The sequence below is a fragment of the Crocuta crocuta genome, unplaced genomic scaffold (genome assembly GCF_008692635.1).
Source record: "Crocuta crocuta isolate KB4526 unplaced genomic scaffold, BGI_CrCroc_1.0 scaffold299, whole genome shotgun sequence".
Taxonomy (NCBI): Eukaryota; Metazoa; Chordata; class Mammalia; order Carnivora; family Hyaenidae; genus Crocuta; species Crocuta crocuta.
The window spans coordinates 11886491-11900712 of record NW_027532747.1 but is presented as its reverse complement, the minus strand read 5'-3'; the positions used below and the strand labels follow the sequence as shown (position 1 = coordinate 11900712).

Here is a 14222-nt window from a genome sequence, read left to right as displayed (position 1 = left end):
AATACACTAACACTGGACTCCTGGTGGTGTATCATACCATCTGGCAGCAGGTGTTGTATCATTGAGCTGTTTCATCGTAGAAGGGGCAATGATTTGTCCTCACTGTAATATTTAGATTTGGGTTTGCCTTCTCTGCCCACCATGTTCCACCACGAATACCATGTACGGATTCACCGAATGTGTTATTCACTTTCATGACATTCCACACCATGTTATTTCTGACCAAGAAACTAATTTTATAGCCAGGTTTTTAAAAAGCAGGTGGCTGACCTCCACGGGACTCGCTGATCTTACTGTGCGCCCATCACGCAGAGGGCTGCCACATGGAAGGAGGAATGGTTTGCTGCAGCTGAGCCGCATCTTGCAAGGAATGTGGTATATGTTCCAAACCAGCTGCTTTTGGGTGGGTGTTGTTTCTCCCATCCGCAACGCTCATAGATCTGGAAGCCAAGGGACAGAAATGGGAAAGGCGCCTCTCATTATCAAGCCTAATGGTCTATACAAGTGTTTACTTACATCTCTGTGACTTTGAGTTGTTGTCTCAAGATTTGTGGACTCTTCCATTCAGGAAACACATGGTTCCACTGGACTGTATGTTAATTAAGACTTTCACCTGGTCACTGGATTCCTTACAATCACTGGGTTTCTGACAATCAAGGAAAATAAAGGTCGCTGTCGAACAGTGAGAGCCAGTAGATTTTCTGGAGTGCCCCTTGGGACTGCCACACCCAATGGCAAAAGTTAGAGAAGACGTTGGCAAATCTAGAACCTCAGACATCTACGGCATGAAGGGTTAGGTCCTGCCACCAGGCCAAGGAGTCTGGCCCACTGAGCAAACCTGGGGGGAGCAAAGACCGCATGCAATGAGTTGCAGAGGAAGGAATATCATTTTTTCCCTTGCTGTTTATGTGCTATTTACATATATTAGCACATAATATTCCCTCCTCTTTGCCTTTAATGTGTGTGTGTTTTTGTTTTTTTTCAATCAACAGGTCTCACATGTCTGAACCAATCTACTGGTGCAGAAGCATAATAACAGAGAAAAGTCATTTTCCTTATAAAACAGATCTACTGGTTAGGTAGTAGGGAGGTCATAGAATAGAAACACATGATTTTCAGGCGGCATAAATATGTGCCATCTCATGTATGATCCCTTATAGACCCAGCTTCGTTCTTCTCTAATGCCGTCTCTTGGAGTTGTATCTGATTTTATTACCAGTTTTCATCCAAATCACCTGGGGAATGGGACAATTCTGCTTTTGTTTCTTGGCCAGGAATCGCTTGATCCTGAAAGTCTTGTGAGGAGACAAGGCGAGAAACAGTCAGCAGCACATAACACGATGGTGGAGAAGAGGAAAGAGACTGCCTTTAATGTTTAGTGAAGAGTTTTGCAGGGCATAATTCCTTTTACAAGCCAGCCCATAGATTGTGGGACATCAAGACTGGACTGTGACTACGCTAAAGGGAAAGTGAACATGACCCAGAGATGGATGCAGAGAAGTGTCGTTCTCCCATTGGGGAGAAGACAAGTGCATTTGATGTTACTGCTATCATTTGGAAGCTTACATTGGGAAGAAGAATCTATGTGGACATTTAACCACCAAAGGGGTGGCCCACAGTGGACAAGATGGATTAGAGCTCAGTAGTCATTCCACCCTCTTTATCGTATTTCTTCCTTTACTGCAGAAATGGGAACAACACAGACTCCTATTTCAGACTTCTTTGAAGCAAAATGCAGGATGTAACTTAGGTTCTCCCCATGTGCTTGTGTGATTCCAGGTTCGATTCTGGGTTCCGCTATTTCTACTGGCAAGCGTGGCCAAAGGGCCATCGAGTGCTTCTTCCACAGGGTTCACGCAGGTGTCCGTGTGTAGTCACTGGCCTCGCAGATGGCATCTGTTTTGCTGGTGCGGGTTCCAGGAGGCACCATGGCTCTGGAGCCGGCAGCCCCAGTAGGGACTTCCGGTTGGGGGTGTTCCTGATGGTGGTGCACTGCCAATCATGGCCTACCTGTGGGGCTCACAAGACAGCAGCTGTAGGGGCAACTTCCCAAGTCAGCAGGCAGCTTCCTGCAGCGCGAGACCCTCCACTACCGCCCAGATCTGTGCGGGGAGTCGCTCCTGAAACCACCTAGAGTGTTTTCCCCAATCCTAACACCAAGTCTGGAAGCCATTTATCACCCTATACTACATTTCTTTCTGCTTAGACTCTCTAGAGTGGATTCTGATGTCTGCCGGGGAGACATGATTGATTAAAAAAAATCCTCCCATCTAGGTCTTAAGTCTTTAGCAGGTGTCAGAATACCCCACTTTTTCATATTTTTCCTATATGGTAGGTCTCACAGTCTTACCTAGATTTAAAAATCCTCTCTCTCATGGTGTTGTCTGACGATGTTGTGACTAATTTTATGAACATCATTCTATTGTTAGCTGTTTTTCATTCTACCTTATCACCTTAGGAGCCCCGTGAGCCCATGCTGTGCTTTAGCTGCCTGGGATAACTCCGCCCACCCACCCCCCACCCGTTGGCTCATGCTCTGAGTTTTCCCCTTCTCCTTGTAACCCCTCCCTCTCCTTTGTCGAAATGTCTATTTTAGGTCCTATCAGAATACCATCCATCTATGGAGAGCTTAATAAACTAATTTAGGCCAAGTTAATTGGTGACAGTGGAAACAATATTTTAATCTTGATAATAATGATGGTGATACCCACGGCTAGCATGCATGAAGCATTGACTACATTCCAAGAACTTTACAAGAATTACACCTTTAATCCTTAAAAGTCCCCAAACCTAACAGAGCTCATAAGTGTTAGAAAGAATCAGGGCTTGAGTTCAGAATCTGGTCTGCCAACTACCATGCTCTATGGCCTCTTTAAATCCAAAGGAATGATTTGAGAATATTAGGTGGCCTTGCGGCATGATGGAAAGAAATACTTTTATGGGGGAATCTTCTAGCAACAGAAGCATTAATATTTTACTGAGATCAGGTGAGCTAAACATAAGACATTAAGCACTAAACAAGAACATTCCACATTTTGTGGTAACAGTCATTTCTGTAGTAACAAGATAAGCATTTTGGTTTATTCTGTTGCATAAGAAATGAAACTGGAAAACATGAATATTTAAAGAAGGATAAAGGTATATAGGAAATTGAGCAAAAGTAGAGGAATCTGGGAAAATGGAGAAAGATTAGTTTATTCGTATGAAAAAATATTTCATTAAGGAGTCCACATTATGATAATCCTTTAAAAGATTAAAGAAGTAGAGATAAAACAGTAAATCGAGTTTAATGCGGGATTAGATAAGATGCTGGTAGTCAGTAATAACGATTCGATGTGCAAAGCTTAAGGTCACTATTTGGAAACGTGGAAGTGGTGAACATACAAAATGGATCTGGTGTTTGATAAAGCAGGTGCCCCCGTTTTCCAAAAGTTCGCGTTAGGCTACTTCACTTTTGCAAAAGATCTACGTTAGTACCTGCTAACTGAAAGAAATTGGAAGAGGATTTTTGGTTTCACCAAAGGGGTAAAAAAAAAAAAAAAAGTGACAACAGTGTTCAGTGTTTTGCTTTAAACTGTTATACGGCCAGAGTGCACCCCACGCAGCGAGAGGGGCCCTACCAATCTCTTTCCCCTTCAACCACATCAGCATGTCAGCATCAAGCCATCATAGCTTTGATCTGTGTGTGAGCATTTGTATTTTATCTCCATTTATTTTGTGCATCCGTTAGCAAGATGTATCCTAAGGCATCAGAAAAGCCTAAAAGAGGTTATTTTGGGTGTCTGGGAACATTAAAAAAATTCACATATAAATTAGTGGTAATTCCTTCTTCACTTTATGCCATTTTGGCTTACAAAAGACTTCATACAAACACTGTACTTTGCAATACCCAGGGAAACCTGTATTTTGTTCCTGAGGAAACAGTAACCATAAAAGAAAAGGGAGAAACCTTGTGAAATGGGAAACTGACTGGAATAGTTGTATGGAGATATTTCCACACTAGCAAATAATGGGAAGTATATGGTGAGGTTCTTAATATTCAAATGTTATTAATAGAGTAGGGCGTGTGATAAATCCAATGGTCTCCTCTGCTGTCTATTTAACCCTCCAAGTGGTTAATGAAGTCTAAAGAGTGAAGGTTGGGCTAACTCGTGTGTAACTCGACCTCTATCTACAGAGAGCAACCAACCAGTTAATGACTAATCTGGTCAGTTCTATTTGCCACACCAGGCATATGTGAACCCTTATCAATATCTTGCAATCAAGTGGATCTGGGCTCATATTGATGAATAACCTCTGTGTAAAAAAAGACTTCAAGATAGTGAATGAATAATCAGATACTGTGAAAATTACCAAATAAAAATGTTTGCAAATGCTAATATTTCCCAATTAATTGTTATCGTTTCTGCTATTGTTACAGTGAGAACTACCAAATCTGAAGCAGATAATCTTAGCAATTTGCCTTATGCACAAAAAAGTCATTAGGTACACATAGCTTTATAGGTTCTTACTTTTCCCCCAATGGTGCTACACATGAAACTATTATTTTCAGATCCTTGAGTTGCCTTTCAGAATTTATCCTCTACTCTCCAACATGCAAATTAAAGATTCTGTTTTGATACTGGGAAAAAATCATCTAGGAGTAAGAGAATAGAGAGATAAATGATATGAGTACTTGCCTAACCACAATCACATTTTCAAACTAAAAAGTATGTGAAAGTGATTTTCTAAGAGATTTAATACTCTGGCAAAGAAGAAGTTCCAAGTGAATGATCCTTTGGAGTGGAAAAAGGTTAGCTGCGAACATGCTTGTGAAATACACCGTGGAGGATTCTCATTCCAAGATTATGGTCGTTCTTGCCTCCAGGTTCAAGTGTGGCTCAATCAGCAAGGTGCTCAATTCACAGTGATTGCCGCGCACTTCCTTGTTGATCAAGAAAATGCATAATCTCAGCCTAGACACATTTACCAGAGAAATGAATATAAGAAATAGGATTTTGATTTAAATTTTCCAGTTGCAGCAGATCGGGAAAATATATGCAAGAGAAGATTCCATCTGAAAAGCCCTGATTCAAGTATGTCCAAAGAGAATGCATCTCTACGTTCCTAACGCTCTTCCCATTAGATAGCAAGGGTTTCTCGCTCAGAGCCCTTGTCAATTTGATTAAACTCACAGACACGTGACTGACTCCGCCTCTGTTAAAAATACTCTCAAGCCAGAGAATGAGAACCGTGTGGCTTTGTCTTTGTGAGTGGGTCCTTTAGCAGAGCAATCATAACACTAGCTAGAGGGGTATATGTTTAAATTTAATATCCCACAACTGAATTTCCAAACTCAGCTCATTGCAGAGAGGGATTTAGAAGAATGCAAATTCAAGTCCAGAATCCAGAATACCCTTCCAGGCATGGACGTTTAGAGTTTAATATGGCCCTCGAGAAATATGATACTCATTTCCAGTGTTGTTTTAAAAGGCTGATTTTGGAAGCCTTTTTCTGCGTATTGTTTCCAAGATTAAAGATCCCTCAGGTGAAAGACTGGAGGGAAAAGATTGAGACGTGAGCCTGTGTGTGTGTGTGTGTGTGTGTGTGTGTGTACCTCTTTGGCATAGGTGAGAAAAAGGTTCGAGATTCCACATCCAATTCACTCAGCCTGGACCCGACCCGGGTGACTAACTCCGTCCCCACGAGACAAACTCGAAAGTGTCCGGGCCGCTGAACTGCCCAGTCTGCCGGGATGTGANCCCGGCTTCCACACTTCACCTAGTCTCGCGCTGCCGAGAAGCAGGTGGGGGAGGGTCGGGAGGGGCCGTGGGGCAGCCGCGCGCTGGCCCAGGGTCTCAGGGCCTCCCTCCTTCGAGGCTGGCTCTTCCGGCCGAGATGATGCCCCCTTTCCCGATGGCTTACAAGTATTGTGCCCCGTGCCCCGGAGGAAAACACTTGGGCATTGCCTTCTCTCTCCCCTCCCCCCCGCACTGGCTCCATGAGGACAGTAATGTCCCCAGACTGCACTGAGGGCTCTTGACCCACCCTTCTCCCCTCTCTGAAAGGAACCGTTTCGAGCTTTGCAAAGTCGAGCGCTTTGCATACATTAACTCATTTTCAATCCCGTCCAGTAGAAGCTAGTAACTTCTTTTCAAGATGAATAAAACCTGGCCAAGGTCGTACAGCTGGTTGGGCTGGAGTCAGGATTTGAAGTCCAGTCTTGCTTAACTTCAAGGTCCTTGCTTTATTATAATGCTCAAGTGTCCTCCCTCAGCTGCGTCTTGGCTAGCACGTCATCTCTTTGGCTACACACACACACACACACACGCACACACACACACACCACCGCAACTGGGGCACAGTGGAAATGGACAGACAAGGGGACTGAAGAAAATACATTCGAGCTTGAGATTACACAAAAAACCCTGGGACATACAGTTTGCATTGATACATCATTGACAATTTACAGATGTCCTCGTCTGCAATGTACTATCACAATCACCAGTTAGGAACTTCAGATTCTTCCTGAAGGGACAAAAATCCAAGACAGAGATTTGCCAAAACCAGTACTGACTCCCAGCAGGTATCCTGTGCTGGGCTGGGTATGCGGGAGATGAGAAGATTTTTGTCCCTCTAAACAGTGTCTGTCCGCCAAGAATTTCTATTCTGTTAGGGAGGTGTCTTGGGTTGCCAAGGGTTGTGTGCAAGCAATTTATTAGGGAAGTGCTTCTAGGAGAAACTAGTAAGGGACAAAGGGAAGCAGAGTAGGGCAGGAGAAGAAGGCAAGCAAGGGAGCTATTTAAGGTCAAGATCCAGCCTCACTCAGCCTGATCCAAAGGGAGCCCTGGAGCACAGATTACATAGCGAGTTGATCCCACCTTGATGCAAGGGAGCTGGGTTTTTTTATATCTGTGCACCAGTCGCTGGTTACGGGCCTTCCTGGAGGGGATGAGCCAGCACTTCCTGCTCTGAATGACTCTGTGTGAGGTGGCTCCTGTAAATTAAGGGAAGGTAGTTCTCTGAAGGAGGTTGGGGGTGTGAGCCGTCCGGAGAGAAGGAAGCTAAGGCTTGGGGATACAGTGAACCAGTAAAGGGGATCTGGGCAGCATGCCCACAGCATTCACTAGAGTCTACCCTTTGCACCGCTCAGACTGATGTGCTTCCCACATTAAGTCTAGTCTAGTTTGTCACAGCTTATTCGAGATTCGAATTGATCATGGATCTTGGAGGACAAATCACAGCCCTTGAGGCTATAGCTGGTGCCACAATTATAGTGAATATCTATTCTCCCTTTTCTCTCCCATTCATTCAAGATTTCCCTCATCCTCAACTAGCCCTCTGCCAGACTAGGTGGCTTGCCTGGTAGGGTGGCCCAAATCTTCATCCTCGAGGGGTCTGAGCTCCTTACCACCATGTCTTTATCAGGTAGTGGCTGCTGCAGCTGCTGCAATGGCCTGTGTTCAGTTAACACTGGGCGTGGGAACAGCAAGAGAGACTCCAAGTGGATTAGCTCAGGTGTTTTCCCTCTGGGAACTAAAACTTCTAGACCCAATGGCCTAGAGTTATGAGGACAGGAAGATGCATTGCCCAAAAAGGTCACTGAGAGTGATAGTGGACCAGACTCCTCCTCTTTCCACCCCTTTGGAGACACAAAGCAAAACAATGGCTCTTGGTTTAATGCACGTACTGCATTCTGAATGATGGTGCCCAACCTCACAGAGTCTCATTTCGAAGTTAGTGCCTCCCTATGCCTTCAAAATGCGGTTACAATCTTTCCTGCTAGAAGCTTCTGAATGGCATATTGTGGATCGGTGGATGTCATAGACAGGTGCCCATGATCATACCTCCTTTGCCAAAAATTGGACAGAAAATGTTTGATGGGATCCTGTGTCAGTAAATCAGACATTCCGAGTCTTCAAACAGCGGATCTTGCCAAGGCACGGCAGGTAGGAAAGGTGAGTTCATACCCTAATGTATATCGATCCCAGTCAGAACGAAATGCTGCCATTTCCAGGGAGAAAGGTGTCCTAAGTAATTAACTTGCCCCCGTGTCTCGGGTTGGTGGCCTGAAGGTATAGTGCCAGACTAGGGACACAGGGTCAGTCTCTGTTGCTCACGGGGCCAGCGTTCCCAGTGGCAGCACTACATCAGCCGCGGGTGATAAGGAGCCTGTGCTTTTTGACTCATGCAGCGTCTCCACCTCTGCCACTGGAGCCGGTGCATCCTTAGGCCTGTGTCTACTGCGCAAGGAAGTACAGGGGCTACGGACAAAGGCTGGCTGACGTTTACGGGATGAGTCACCTTGCCTATTGGTTGCTTATTAAATTTTTTTTAATGTTTTCATTTGTTTCTAGGAGAGAGAGAGAGAGAGAGAGAGAGACAGCGTGAGCAGGGGAGGGTCAGAGAGAGAGGGAGTCACAGACTGAAACAGGCTCCAGGCTCTGAGCCGGCAGTCAGCACAGAGCCCGACGTGGGGCTCGAACCCACGAACCGCGAGATCATGACCTAAGCGAAAGTCGGACGCTTAACCGACTAAGCCACCCAGGCGCCCCGCCTATTGGTTGCTTAATGCCTCTTCCCACGGATGCTCTCCGGTAGGCACTGGTGTGCGATGTCAAGATCTTCACCCTTATTGGTCTTCTTCCCTCAAACCCTTGCCCCCATCTTCCAGTTATGCTTCTTCCAGTCCCATGACCAAACCAGTGGAGTCACTTGCTGCGGCTCTAAACCCATCTCCTTACCTTTGGCCACCTCTCTCTTCATACAGCCTGGATCACCAGGTGCAATGACCAAAGCTGTGCATCTTACAAATCATCCTCATTGGTCTCTTCAGAGCCCCCTGTGGGTGGGGCTGTAGCATAGCAATTGTCCGTTTTCAGTGTGCACCAATGTACTGAGTCAGACTAGCTATGGACCAAAGTTGGGATCCTTCTTCTCTCAGCTGGTCATGGGGGGTAACCTGTGAGGCCATAGGCGTGAGCCAATAGAGACGCACTTGTTGGGAGCTAACAGGGATGTCTGGGGCTCCACTCTGTGAAGTTTACTCATATGTTCTGGAATTGCTCAAGCCAATGGCTCAATTCCATCCAATCCCNCAAAAGATACAGAATGCCAAAATTAATATGAGGAAAAACAAAAAAGGTTTTTTGCTTTTTTGAACATTTATTTATTTTGAGAGAGAGAGCAAGCATGAGCGAGGGAGGGGCAGAGAGAGGGAGAGAGAGAGAGAATCCCAAGCACAGAGCCCTACATGGGACTCGGTCTCACAAACCATAAGACCATGACTTGAGCCAAAATCAAGAGCCGGATGCTTAACCGACGGAACCCCCCAGGCCCCCTTTTTTTTTTTTTTTGGTTCTTTGATNTCCTTAGATTTAAATAAAATGATATATTATCATATGCAGTTTTTGTGTGTGTAAAATATGTTGAATTTCTAACAAATAAAAAAAATACAGAATGCCTCCTACCACTGGGCATGGAATCCCCTTTTTCATCTTGCTGGTGAATGAGCTGCATCTAGAATCCTATCCTTATAGTCAGCTTCCTGGGACTACGTATGGTACCAGATGTCTTAGGCAGGTTCCCCAGATGCAGAACCCAAGGAGAGAATTTGTGTGCAAGTAATTAAGCAATTTACCCCAGAAGAAATTGTCAGGGGGTAGGAAAAGAAGAATAGGGAACAAAAATTAGCCAGGCATGGCTATGATTTCAAATAAAGTTCCAGACTCAGCCTTAACCCTAGAGGGGCTTTTGAGAATAAATTACCAAGTGGAGTTGATCCTACCCAAAAACTAAGGGATCCAGGTTTTTTATACATCTGTACCAGTCAGTCATTAGCCACAGGCCCCCACGGGCATTTGTAAGTTCCCAGGCTGTCTTGGTTCTGGAGGCTTCTGAGTGCAGTGTTTCCAGGGTACCACAGGTTAGCTCTCTGTAGAAAGTTACAGATATGAACCTTTTGGAGCAAAGTTTCTAGAAACTGGGGGATGGCTACGCTGAACCAGCAAGGAGGATTTGAGAGCATCTAGACGGAGAGCCACAATTGCTAAAGAAACAAAGTTCATATATGAGTAAGTGACTTAAAGCTTCTGGTTGCTGACAAGATGATAAATTTTGCCAAGCTTCTTTCTGCCTCCAACCAGAATCGAACTCTGAAGACACCACTGGGGACAGATGGAGAGGTTGGGTTTCCATTTGTGTGTGGAGGGAGGGCACTGTCCATGCCTTCGAGCATCCGGGAGATGAGGGCTAAGGAGAGCTTTGCTCCTCTCACTGCCCTGAGCAGTTCATTACCTGCTGTGATTATGGTATATAAAATGGTGACTTCCATCTTGCTGGCAGACTCTCTCTCTATTGTGTCTTCAGATTGCATGCTTTTATCATGGCAAGGAACTGAGGGAGTCCTCCGGCCAATAGCCAGAAAGGATCCTAAGCCATAAGTCTAACAACCCTCAAGGAGCTGAACTCTGCCAACATACATTTCAAAGAGGATTGTTTCCCACTTGAACCTTCACATGAGAACCCAGCCCTGGCCAATGCCTTGATTGCAGCCTGTGAGAGAGCCGGAAGAGAGGACCCAACTAAGCCAAGTATAGATCCCTGACCCATGAGAACTGTGAGATAATAAATGTATGTTGGTTTAAGCCACTGAGTTTGGGGCAATTTGTCACACAGCAATACATAACTGATACCAGCATTCTGCAGCTGGCCTGTAGGCTTGAGCACGTCTGTCCTGTGGCTGGTTGTCTGTGTACAAGGTTTATCTACCTGCTAGAATGCGATACCCACTTTTGGGTCCCCTACAGCAGCCAGGGTTTGCCCTGCACACAGTGGGCTCACAGCAAATGCATCCTAGGCAGGAATTCCAGTTGTTTACGACAATAACACAAACTGACCAGGCTGTTACTGTGCACCAAGCCTTGTTCTAGGAACTTTACAAATCTTCATTTATGTAATCCTCACAGCAATCGTATTAGTTAAGCTCTATTAGGATTTCCACAGCAGCTGAGGAAAATGAGTCTCAGAGAGGATAAATAACTCACCAAGTCCTGACACTTGTGAGCAGCATGGCTGGGAGTCACATCCTGGATCGTCTGGCTCCAGAGCCCACCCCTCCTCTTAGAGCTGAGAAGAGATGGAGCTCAGTGCCACACAAACATTGTCGTTTTCTGAAGCACCATAAAATATTCTAACTCCTCAGCCACTTGTCAACGGTTGGAGGGCAAGAATATATCTTAGTGGATGTGAAATCCCACCTTGAATATTTAAAACACAGCTACAATCAGAGCCTTAAAAAGTTGGTTGAATGAGGAAGTGAATAAAAGAATGAATGCATGAGATGCCTTTGAATAGCATTGAGACAAAAAAAAAAAGGACATGTAGAATGCTCTATTTCTAGATGTTACACCAGCAGACTCACATATCTCACACCAACACACTTCTGTGAAGTTGTGGTCAATATTAGCCCTTTTGGTGCTGACTGGATAACGTGGGTTAGGAAATACGATGTGTTTTTCTTGACTTGGAACTGAGAGCCGAAATCATTCATAAGAGGTAAGTGAAGTGGAAGGCAGCTATTGTCCCTAATAAGTGCGTCTATTTCTTATTGGTTTGACTACCATGCATACACAGAGAACCCTGGATTATATCTAATTCTTGTATTTATCGCGGTTTATTACCTGCAGGGATAAGTGAGGTTATATAATGGGCTGGTTCAAAGAATGTGCTGGCTCGTATATACAAATATGGCTAAATTGCTTAAAATAACAAGTTGCTTAACACCCTTAGCTGAGGGAATTTGGCAGGAAATGTTCAGACATCACCCGTCATTAGGGCTGCCTACTCCAAGTGTGGGAAATGAAAGACGATTTCTTTCAATGCCACGGGGCCTTAGCCACGCGATGATTTCAAAGTAAGGAAAGCAGCTAAAGTCTTGTCTCGGTTTTCATTGTTTTTGGGGACTGGTGTCAGAATAATAGTTTCTTTTTAACAGTTTCTATGATGAAGTTGCTTTGGTGTCTTGTCACACAGAAAGAATGTGTCTGGGGGATTCCACTACGCGGCCATCGTTTACCCAATAAAAGTGGACTCCGCCATTTTCCCTGGTAAGGCTGGTGCAACGTAGCTTTATTTCCACAGTCTTTCCTTTTGCCTTTCTCCTCTCTTTAACTGCCATCGTGGCCGTGCTGCACAAATCTTGTTGATTCCACGTGCTGAAAACTTTTTACTGCCTCTGTTAGGTCCCTCAAAGCATCCAAGGCCTTGACGCCCAAGGCCTCTGTCATTCATTGCCTAGTCCTCTGGCTGACTTCAACTCAAAGTTTCCCCTACCCTCGAGCCTCCATATTCCTACTCTTCTGCACTTTTCTGTTTCTCAAATCTTCCACCATCTCCAAAGGCATTGGCCTTGGCACGTGTGGCTCCCATTGTACTGTCTGCCCCCCTTTCCCACCCGCCAGCCCTGACCCACGAAGTACTGCTGTGTCTGAAGCATTGTCTCAGCTAAGGGCTGGCGCCTTCCTCAGTCAGGGCTGCTGTGCCCCCAGGGCACACCTTAAGCCAGGTGCCACTTCACGAGCACTGCCCCACTCACCTGGTGGACAGCCAGTTCCGAGAGGGCGTGGACTCTCCGATTCCTGTCTGGCATCTCAGCACCCAGCCCAGGGGCCTGGTTCGTGGAAGAAATGAGAAACACATAAAATAAAAATCTCCACTGAATGAATTGTTCTCCTGTTAACCTTCGTTTCTCCACTTTGGGTGGATCGAAATCGCAATGAGTACAGTTTGTGAATTTCATTCACCATGAACGACAGTTTGAATAAAATAAAAGTGGTTAGCACAATGGAAAATGTCCTCAAAATAAATTAACTTTTGAAATGCATATCACATGCAATTCATTGCTTTAATTTAAAGCAAAAATTTGAGAACCAGTTTCTCAAATTTTATTTTATTTTATTTATTTTTATTTTTTTATTTTTTTATTTATTTCTAGGACAGAGAGAGAGAGACAGCGTGAGCAGGGGAGGGTCAGAGAGAGAGGGAGACACAGACTCTGAAACAGGCTCCAGGCTCCGAGCTGGCAGTCAGCACAGAGCCCGACACGGGGCTCGAACCCACGAACCGTGAGATCATGACCTAAGCGAAAGTCGGACGCTTAACCAACTAAGCCACCCAGGTGCCCCTCTCAAATTTTAGACCCTTCATACTTATTCCAAGTGAATTGATTTTCTTTTTTTTTTTTTTAAGTTTGTTTATTTTGAGAGAGAGAGAGAGAGCAAAAGATAGAGAGGAAAAGAGAGAATCTTAAGCAGGCTCCACTCGGCACAGAGCCTGATGTGGGCCTCGAACTCATGAACCATAAGATCATGACCTGAGCTGAAGTCAAGAGTCAGATGCTTAATGACTGAGCACCCAGGTGCTCAAGTCAATTGATTTTCAATTCGTACAGCCTCTTGTCATTATATGGGAGCAACGGTACTCAGTGATATTGCCCCTCATCCTGTCTTGCAACTTTGCTTAGAAAATGTGATGTGCATTTTTTTCTGCTGGCATAATGATACAAGGCAGGGTAAATATAGTGAGATTTGCTTCTTGTAGTGCTAGTACAGGACAGAAAAATAGCTAAGAAGATCTAAAGAAGTCTTCTAACATACAGTATTTATGAGCCAAAATGATTTTCATTTAGAACAGAATTCTCTCTGTGCAGTGCACGCTATTGCCTTTGGTAACTCTGCAGCTGTTATCAGCAGCAATAACAGTCTGACCGAAGAGAAGAGATGAGATTTAATCATTTGGGTGTGTTCCTAATCAGACCCCAATGCTCTCTTGGATAGAGGTGAATTTAAAGCTGGCCCGGGGAATTGATGAAGTCGTGGCTTTATTTTTATTTTGGGGATTTCGATGGGCTTTGAACTAAATACTTTGTAAACTGTAAATCGCTGTTGGAGTTTTGCTTAGAGTCTTACACTGTTTTCATCAGTTTGAATTTTTAGAGCCAGGGCCTTCTTTGTATATCACGTAGTTCTTATTCTGGGGAAAACTCCAATGACATTCTTGTTCAGGAAATTGAAGTGGGCCTGACCCTACTTTCCAGAACTGACTTCAAAGGTCTGCTGGAAAGGCATTCAATGGCTTACCAGGCAAGTCGGGAAACAAGGACAAAATGAAAGAAAAGAGCGTAAGATGTAGAGGGTATATTGGCTTCTGGGGGCTGTCATAGGAAATTACCACAAACTTGGTGG

The 14222-nt window shown here is 44.7% G+C and overlaps 1 pseudogene; it reads right to left on the bottom strand.

Moving 5' to 3' along the window:
- Positions 1–1154: 1154 nt before the first annotated feature.
- LOC144245462 (large ribosomal subunit protein eL39-like) lies at positions 1155–12628 on the bottom strand (annotated as a pseudogene).
- Positions 12629–14222: the final 1594 nt, after the last annotated feature.